Below are 8,943 nucleotides of genomic sequence, written 5' to 3'. Positions count from 1 at the left end.
TCATCATGGCTAGGTGAGTCATTGCTACTAGGTTTGGTTTTGAATTTTAGCGGCTGGGTTTGGTGTTGTCAGTTTGGTATTGGCTTATTGGGTTTTGAAATTTTGTTTTTATTATAATGTGGGACCTTCATTGTTCGAACTTTCAATCCCTAACTTGCCGTGAGAGGGGTGAAAGTTTGTGACAAACAATGAAGGGTTTTATAACTTTTAAGTGAGACCTACTAACTCATTGTTTGGTTAGGAAAAAACGAAAAAGTTTAGTTTAGTTTAGTTAGGAAAGAATATTTGTTTTTTATGGGAGGTTTTCTTTCGTAGGGGGCGCCAATAAAGACTTTCTAATATAGTAGAGTACTATTATGGAAGAATTTTCTGGTAGCTCAGGGAGGCCAGTTGCCCCATCTTGCTCCTTTGGCTCTGCTATATATATAATACATATCCATACAAGAAACACCACCTAATCTAGTATCAATTCATTCTCAGAAAAAATCTAGTATCAATTGGGTCCAATTATAATCTCTTTTGCTTAAATGACGTACTCTTCAAAACCTAAATTGTAAAGTAACACCTCTCCACCACACAACACTATAAAAAAAAACACATTGTAAAGTAACGTTTTCGAGTCTCATTTGTATAATACATTTAAATGACTAATTTAGTCATAATTAAGCTTTTTTATATGCTCATGTCAACCATAAATACTTAACTAATTCAATAACAATGCAACATGAATATAGCCAATAATGAATATTCAACTTAAGAGATGAACACAAATAAGGTTTTCATACATAAAAACTACAAACAAATCAGGAATATAGACAATAATCAATATTCAACTTATGGGATGAACACAATACAGTATAATAAGTTTTTTCATACAACACGTCAAAATACATAAACACTGCAAATTTTTTCTTATCGTTGTTGATACAACCAGAAGGGATTTTGTACATCCTGCACATACATCGTCACTCTCACAAGATACCTGAATCAGTATTTTGGCTTTTGAGAAAGGATCATATATATATGCTGAAGCATGACAAAATTTTTCATCTAACAATTGTAGCAACACAAATATAAAGCATGTAGGGCCAGATTTCACCTAGTAGATAAGAGGGCATCTTCCATTTTCTTTGCCATTGACTGGAGAGCAGTCTCAATATAAGAGATAAAATCTTCAAATCTCAAACCTTCAATTGGATCACAGACGAAGGACCACTCGATCTTGCACCCATTTTTGCCATCATCATTGATTGGCGACACTGTGGATTTCCCCACGTATGACTTCATACCGATGTTATTATCAGTAACCTAATAGCTCAAACACCGTTTGATGGAATCAATCATCAGTAGTTTCTCTTTGGCCCACTTGATCATCGTTTCCTCGTTGCCGTTGGACGAAGTCGTTGTTGTGGTGGCGACGTACCGGACCATTCCAGGCTGACCAAGGATCCCATGCAGGGACGGAGCTAGGATTTCGAGTGAGGGGGGCGAGATACACTCAAACCCAAATGCTTAAAAAATTTGTTATAGCCTAAACCTTCATATCATAGCTCTAGATTAACCCAAAGACAACCGTGTTTTTTTTATTATTTATTTTAAATTTTATCCAAGCTACTTATAAAAGAATATATACATACATATGTGTGTGTGTTTATCCGAAGCTTCTTTGGGAACTTCATCAACCACTTAAGCTGTAATTATCCCATGCTAATGCTTTAAGATAAATTTTATAAATCATTTAGAACACAGATAGAAACTCACAAAAAGAATAAAAATTTAATGAAATTTTGAATAAAGAAAATGTTTTTTTTTTTTTTGGTGAAAGCAGGGAAGTATTGAACAAAAATGAAGCATGAAAATTCAAAACCATGCTTTATATATTTTATATTTTTCTTTTTTTCACTTGGCCAAGGGGGGGCCATTGCCCCCCTTGGTCCAAGCATAGCTACGTCCCTGATCCCATGCATCCACTTGGTAACATGTATCAATAGTAGGAAGCCATTTGTGTGGGTTGCAGAAGTCCTCCACCAGAGGCCAAACTTCTTGTGCTGTTGGAATTGCTAGTTCAACACAGGCTTTGCCTTCCCACTTTGTTTGTGTTACTGTTTCCCCAGTCATAGGATAGGTATGTGAGTGTGAGAGACAGAAGAGAGACAAAAAGAGTTGAATTATAGAAAATGTGGATATAAGATGTGTGGTTGTTGTTTATATATGAATATAACGTGGGAAATTACCAAATTCAACCACTTATCATTGACTCTTAGGAAGTCATTAGCTAGCTTTGAGGTCCACTACTTTGCTTGGGCTAAAAAAATGGGTCCAGTATTTTGTGCTAATTGCCACTCACATTGAAGAAATGCCGGAGGGATTTTGAATTGACCTCACCATCTTTGTGTCTGAAGTAGGGATGGCAATTTTGCCCCGTCCCATTTAACTGTCTCTCTCCATTTCGTCTTGCGCGGGTTTTCTTCACCCATTAAAGGTGGTGGGGCGGGGATGGAGATGCCGCTTAAACAAACATATTAATATTAACTTATTTTATTCTACATAATATGGTTCTCTGCCTTTATTTTGTTATGTGTTATAATATGAGTTTTTTTTTTTTTTTTTTGCGATTGTCTTGTTAAACACTTGGATATATTATTGCATATATTTCTAAAAAATTGATTTGATTGGATAGGATAGATTTAGTTGTAATTTCAAGTATATATATTTTTATCAATGAAACAGGTTTCATTAAAAAAATTATACTAGTTGTAGGGCAAATTAACAAAAAGTAAAATTTTACAGGGTGGGGCAGGGCTTCGCGGGGCCCCAAGAGGCGGAGATGGGGTGAGAAAGTTTTCTCTGTCATGCGGAGTGGGGGGAAGAGGATGGGGCAAGACAAAACCTTGCGGGGCGGGGATGAAGACCCCATCCTTCGGCCCTGCCCCGCCTCGCCCCATTGTCATCCCTAGTCTGAACCCAGCACATCCAATTGTTGGGACTTTTTTTTTTTTTTCTGGTTCAAAGCTTTCCTATAATCTGATATGATTAACTGGATGGAGAAGAGATTGGACAAGATATAATTAACTGGATGGAAGAGAGATTAAGTGCTATGGAAATGTTGATAATATTTGGTGAAACATATTTCCACACTCACACGGTTATAATTTAAGATTTTTAATTTTTGTGACATGTCAATTATTCATTGAAAAAAAAAACAAAAATTCCAATATTAAATGAACTATATAAAAAAAAATTACACCTAATCTAATCCTTTCTTTTTAATATAAATACCTACGATCTAAGCCAACTTAAGGTTGATCTTGGGATAATATGTGGCATTTTATGGAATATATAACATGCTAGAAGCACATGTGGGCAACTGATAAGTTTCATTTTAGTACCCCAAAAAATGATAAATATTTTGTATTGACCAAATTGTAGGTATATACATGTTAATTAGAATCAAAACTGTATGATAGAATATTAAAATAAGTACTAACAAAAATTTACATGAAATTATCATGGTTTAAGTTAAATATAAGGTCTTTTTAAAAATTTAAAAAAATGTTAAATATAATATTAGTAAAGGTAGAATTGTATTGTAGTAGCACATAGAGTGAGTTACATTTTAGTTTAGTAGGAAAATGCTAAAGTTACAAACTTTTTTACAAGTGACTGACGTAGAGAATAATTATTAATAAATAAAAAAGTGATGTTAACCCATAATAATTTGTCATATTAATAATTTGTAAAAATATTATAAAATAGTAACATTACTTAAAATTTTACACATCTTTGCCACATATCTCCACTTGTACAAAAAAAAGTATTTTGTATCAAATGATATCACATTATTCATATCAAAACCTAATACATGAGAAATATGTATATAAAAATAATTACCTGCTAACACATCTATACTAATATTTAAGGGGTTTCCCCTGTTTGGCATCCTCAATTTAGATACCAAAAATACTCTCAAATTCATTCATTTCTAAGGCTTAAATTATAGGGTTAGACATGTAAAATTCGTAATTTAAAAACTCCTAATTTTAGCTAACTTATAAAATAAAATTAAAAAAATCAGTTTTTTCTGCCACCTCCACATTGCTCTCTCACGTTAGTTGTCAAGTATTAATACAACTTCGTCTTTTTGAAAAAATGTAAAAAATAAAACTGCCTTTTTTTTCCACAAACGTATTATCATTAAACTTTTTTTCCCACCTCCACATTTCTCTCTCATATTAGTAATCAAGTACTAATACAACTTCTTCTATAATCTATACTACTATTTACAAGACTTCCCATGTTTTGACTATTTTTTTTTTTTGTTCCAAAATACCTATATGTGCAAGTTAAATTTGTAAACTCGTATGAAAAGTGTATGAGATATCTAACAGTACATTTTGATGAAAAAACTCAAAAACAATAAAAATGGAAGCTTTAACATCATAACCTCAAGAGGAAAAGAAAGTAGTGCAAGGAAAGTAAAGATGACAATGAGATGTACATAGAAAACCCTTTGAAAGGGATAAAAAAAACCACGAGTGAGCAAAGGTGAATGTCCCTTACTCTGTCAAGCTTTTTATTATATGAAAATGGAGGCTTCCATTGTACAGTAGTGGTGTTCTTACAAAAGGAGAGGCATTTTCTCTTCCTCTCTTTCTTATAAACCTTCTACTATTTTCTCTATTGTTTTATCTTGGTTCTTACCCTAATAGTCCAACAACATGTTCCTCTTATAATCCAAGAAATGTTGCTAAGTACACAAGACAGACGTTACACTCTGATTCTCCCATTTGAATTCTAATACAGATGATGTACTATGTAGTGGCTGGAGGAGGGGGAGTAAGCATGGTAAGGTCAGTATAGCGGCATGACAGGTGACCATGCCACTACGTGGGGAGCAATCCTTAGACAAGGAAAGGGACATTAGGGGTTTTGAGAGTAATGCACATGTCTCGAACAGTGGTCCAACACAAGCATAGCCAATGGGAGGGAAGGATTTCATAATCTCCAACCAAAGAGGGTCACTATCTCCCTTTTGTGAGTGCTAGGTATCCATGTCAAGTGCAAATCTCACTCTTCCCCAAGAAGGTCACGCCATTGGCATAGACCAAAGATCCCCTCTCTCAGCCAACGTTCCTTTTCCTTGTTTACAGTCATTCCATGTGTAGAGTTCGAATCTAACCATGTCAACATTCTCCCATGACTTGGCTGGTGTACTGTACACCCATACAACTTACGTTTAAGTAGTGGCAAAACTTGAGAATAACATTATAAAAATATATCTTTAACTCTCACCTAAAACATTTCCTACAAAATAGGATTATTCTCCCACTAGCCCACTTCTTCAAAGCAACTATATGTTTGTTGTTTTTTTTTTTTCCTTTTAAAAAAAAAATCATCCTTACTTTTACTTTCAAATCAATTTTTTTTTAAAACATCCTCAAGTTTATCCAAAAAAAAACTAAATAGATATAAACAAGTTTAATTACAATTTAAACTACTTTTAACTTCTTTTTAAAAATTAAAAACAAAAAAAACATAATGAACAAAAAAAAACCCCATGTCCTGTCAAAAAATTTATCTACTCTGTTATAAAAATTAAAAAAAATATCTACCCACGTTCCTAATATGAAAAAAATATATATACATATCCCAAGTTCTATCCCAAAAAGCCTACTTCGGCTACTTTTTTTTTTTTTTTAATTTGTGAATAACTACACGTTTAAAAAGTCTTCAATAAATAAAAAATACTCAAGTAAAATAGTATGTTCAAAATGCTAAAATTTTGAATAATACTACACAATAGGACAACTCTCCGTTGATTTTGAAACTCAATATTCAGAAAATTGAATTGCTCCAACTCTCCTATATTCTTTCAATCACTCACATAGTCACGTTTTCTTTTTCTTTTCTTTTTTTTTTTCTTTTTTGTGCTTTATCAAGACTAACCTTTTTGTTTTTTATTTTCGGTTTCTCTTGCTCCCTATTCTCACTACGTTTGGTTTTTTTTTTTTTCACCTCAAATCTCTTCTTCTTTATTTTGAACTTGAAGGGGAAAAAACAATCCTGTTTAGAAAAACTACCCCCTCTCCTCCTCTCTCTCTCTCTCTCTCTTATATGGGGCATATCCTTTGAGACAAGTAGCCTTTAAGTTTGTATGTTGGCTTTGTCCATTTTACAAAGGAATCATAGGGTCATAACTGCAGTTTCAAACAAATAAAGAGAGAAGGCAGAAGAACAAGAGTAATCATTTAAAAGGACAGGGACTATGAGAGATATATATCCAAAAAATTCAAAAGTACGTGTACTTTTACGATTTTAATTCTTTGATTGTTGTAATATTTTCTTTTCTTTAGTTTTTTTTTTTTTTTTTAAAACCAGTTTTATGTATATTTTGAAGTTAACGATCTTTTATGCTTAGATCTCAAACATAGTGACAATATATAGGGCCTTCTTTCATTGTGGCTTCCCTTGGCTCCCTATTCTCCAACTTTGCATATAAGAGAAAATAAAAGGGCATTGCATGATAAAAGGGCATTCTTCTTTCTTTTCTACTAAGATTTATGAATTTATCATATCATTTTTGAGAACATAGCGGCAGATGGGAAATTGCATGTGAGTTTGACTATTGTTTTTGTCCATTTTACAGAGGAATCGAACAAGGTTTGTTGGTATTAGAGCGATTCCTTTCCAGTTAGTTAAAGTGAGGGTTGACATACTGAGACTTTAGGGTGGATTGGTGTTCTTGCCTTCTTGGCCATGTCTTTCTTATTCTTTGTAAGAATTTTTCTTTTTTTCTTTTAAAGCCAATTGGTACATTCAAGAAATAAAAAGTTTGAATTTGATTGTTTCAGAGGGACCTTTGATGACGCAATTGAGAAGCTTCACATAATTAAAGATTTTTTAAGGCTTTTTGGTAGTTTCCCAACACAATCCAATTAATAGTTGTTTATTCATTGTGATTTGTGAATGGTGAATTGGTTGGGGTTGTGACATTCTGCTTTTCATGTACAACTAGGTGAACTTGCTCCAGTTTTTTCAAGAAGTAATCATTTATCTGTCTCAGCAGTTGGTCGTTTTGTAGAACAAGATGGTGTAATAAAATATAGATGAAAAGTTTAGAACATGAATAGAGTGATTACAGTCCATGTATGGTTAAAGGTAATGAACAGAATGTTAGACCTTTGACATGAACTTTGTAAGCTTTATCAATTTGACCAAATATGATTGGAATTTTGCCAAGAATACTTGATTCAGTAAGAATTGAAATGGTTTACTTCATGTATCTCCTCTTGGTATCATTTTTTTTTTCCCATAGTTATCATTAATACTTGTTTGCAACGCATTTGCATCAAGCAGATTTCATGTTTGTGATTTCAACCAATCTGACGTAGATATGGTAATAAGGAAAAAGTATACCACTAATGCTCGAAAAGCCTAAGTATACCACTAATAATTGTCAATTACCATTGTTGCTTATGTTATGTTGCTTACACCAAATTTGTATTAGCCTTTGTCCATTTGGCATATTTGTGTTTGAATTAGCTCTGATTTGCATTTTTTAGCCAGATTTTTATATATAAAAAAAATAAAAAATAAAAAAACTAATCAGTCTAATTCAAGCAAGAACTAACGCAACAATAATTTAAAATGTTAAAAATAAACAACTAGCCAACTTACCTGTTGAACGAAATAATAATTTAAAATGTTAAAAATGAACAACTAGCCAACTTACCTATCGGAGGTATTAGATTGATTAGTTTTTTTTTCCCCTTTTGAAAATTGAGACGGCTAAGTTTTTGAAATCAAAAGCACTAATCAGTTTTGCAATGCCTAAGATAGTAATCAATATATAGTCTATGCTGTCTATGGTGCTACTCATTTTAGTGATTTTAGGCATTCTTTGTTAGAAAGTTTGTTTTAGATGGGGCAAATCAAGCTAAAGTTAGAATGAATCCAAATTGGAAGTCTTTGGTAATTAAATGACAGCCCTTCAAGTCCTAAGCTGAAGTAGTCACACACATGGAGCTATGCAATATCATCACAAGCTTAGTTCAAATATTTCATTTCACAAGTTTATGCTTGATTTGTATTTTACTTATCATTATTGTGTATGTTTTAAAGTTTCTATTAATAACACAAAGTAACCCATTTTGTATTATAGGTTCACGGTAAATACTACGGGAAAGCAATTAGAATGTGAAACAAAAAGATATTGCTCCACCAACTTCTCCACCATAGCCGGCATAATTTTAATAAGTTAACCTATTCCATGTTTCAAATGTAGTGAATTATTTTACAGTTTTGCCTGATATAAATATTTCAATTTTCTACATTAATATATCAACTTCTTCATAATAGCGTTTGTAAAAATTTTCACATGCATTTTGAAAGTAGTTTTATAGTTACAATTTCATTATGCATTTTCAATATATGTAAATTTATAAGATTTATTAAGAATATCTTAAGGTTAATATTGAATTATAGCATCATCTTCCAATCAATAAAACATTGATTACTACATAAACAAAATTGCCAAAAATATATAATAATTACAGAATACTAACTTCTGAGCACGCATGTGCTTAAAGGTTTTTCTATTTTTTTGAAAAAAAATAATAATAATTTGCATCCATTATAATTTGAGATTATTGAATTTTTCAATCACAAAAAAACTTAAGGATGTAGTGAAAAATTATTTCACCTGCAAACGCATAATACTCATCATATTCCTAAGTTTTTTTGTAATTAAAAAATATAATAATCTCAAATTATAATAAATATAAATTAATAACTTTTTTCTAAAAAAAAAAAATAGAAAATAGCGCATAGTCGGAGAGTGGTCTTAAAATAAGAAATAAAATAAAACTGTTACGAGTAAAATGCATAAACCCAAAAAATAAAAAATAATAAGTTTTGTCACATGTTTCATCCTTGTTAAATTTT

The 8,943-nt window shown here is 31.9% G+C and overlaps 1 pseudogene; it reads right to left on the bottom strand.

Moving 5' to 3' along the window:
• Window positions 1-828: 828 nt before the first annotated feature.
• On the bottom strand, window positions 829-2,157 carry LOC142613950 (lachrymatory-factor synthase-like; annotated as a pseudogene).
• Between the last annotated feature and the right edge of the window lie 6,786 nt (window positions 2,158-8,943).

Source organism: Castanea sativa, chromosome 10, assembly GCF_040712315.1.
Source record: "Castanea sativa cultivar Marrone di Chiusa Pesio chromosome 10, ASM4071231v1".
Classification (NCBI taxonomy): domain Eukaryota; kingdom Viridiplantae; phylum Streptophyta; class Magnoliopsida; order Fagales; family Fagaceae; genus Castanea; species Castanea sativa.
Note: the sequence above shows the minus strand (reverse complement) of the source record. Positions and strands in the feature narration are given on the sequence as shown.